Source organism: Hylobates moloch, unplaced genomic scaffold, assembly GCF_009828535.3.
Source record: "Hylobates moloch isolate HMO894 unplaced genomic scaffold, HMol_V3 SCAFFOLD_2402, whole genome shotgun sequence".
Taxonomy (NCBI): domain Eukaryota; kingdom Metazoa; phylum Chordata; class Mammalia; order Primates; family Hylobatidae; genus Hylobates; species Hylobates moloch.
In genome coordinates, this window is record NW_026654677.1 from 7,294 (window position 1) to 8,372 (window position 1,079).

At 42.4% G+C, this 1,079-nt stretch overlaps 1 pseudogene; it reads right to left on the reverse strand.

Moving 5' to 3' along the window:
* Positions 1 to 713: 713 nt before the first annotated feature.
* On the reverse strand, positions 714 to 1,034 carry LOC116464962 (sperm-associated antigen 11A-like; annotated as a pseudogene).
* Positions 1,035 to 1,079: the final 45 nt, after the last annotated feature.

The following is a 1,079-nucleotide window of genomic DNA, read 5'->3' on the forward strand; positions in this document are numbered from 1 at the left end:
TGGACTCGCTTGCGCCTTATTATACACATTATCAGCTTGTTGTATTAATCAATTGAAATAGCGTAAGAGTAAATGCTTGAAAACAATACTGTCCTACTGAAATGTGACCTGTTGGTGTTATTGCTTGAGGAGGCATAAAGGGAAAAGGGATAAGGTGCATTACCATCTGGGTGAATAAGCAAGAGGAGGCTAGTGCTGGGTGTGGTAAGAAAGAAGTCGTCAGGTGGAAAACAGAGCAGCAGATTGGCTGCATTTATGTCCCTCTGAAAATCAGTTTGGGGCTTGGTTTCTAGTCTGTTCCCATCTCCAGATACTTAGGAGACATTCCCTTGACTAGGAAAGGAAAGTGGAATATCACAAAATTCTGAGACCCCTTTGAAAAGGCAGTACATGGAGAAGTAAGGAAGTTAAAAAAAGGCTTTTATCAGCTCTTCACCTTTGGTGCTAAATTCATTCAACAAATATTTATTGAACACCTACTACAAGCCACACATTCCTTTAAAGCCCTTGGGATACTTCAAGATCCCTGCCTTCCAGGAGCTTATATTTTAGATCCCAGATATGCCATCCTTCTCTGGTTTCTCTTTTCCTTCTTATCTGTATTTGATACGCAACACCTATTCCAGGGATCAGAGCAAATGTCACGCTTTTTCTCACAAGAATGGCAGAAAAAATGTCTGCAGGTACCCTGGTGCATACGGCAGATGGTATTTCTAATTCCCGGTGGAACATCCCCTATGGATACAACAGAAGAGAGCTGACATTTAACTCATATAGTGCGGAGAATAGAAGATGACCCTAGCCCACAGCCAAGGGTTGTTTATTCTGACAATGCTAAGTACTTTTGGACAAGTCCCAGTTTAACCGAACTTTGGCTTCTTAGCTTTAAAACAGGAATGATAATTTATATCTGAAATATTGCCAGGAGGATGATAGGGTGTGTTTTATGGGTGCCCACCTGGCCCATCTCGGCCCTAAAAAGCCCATGCAGATCTTAAATCAGGGTCCTCGAGCCTCCTGGTGAGAGATGTGCACTAGAAGGAAGCAAAGGGAGTTTTGGAAAACAGAAGTGGTCCAGA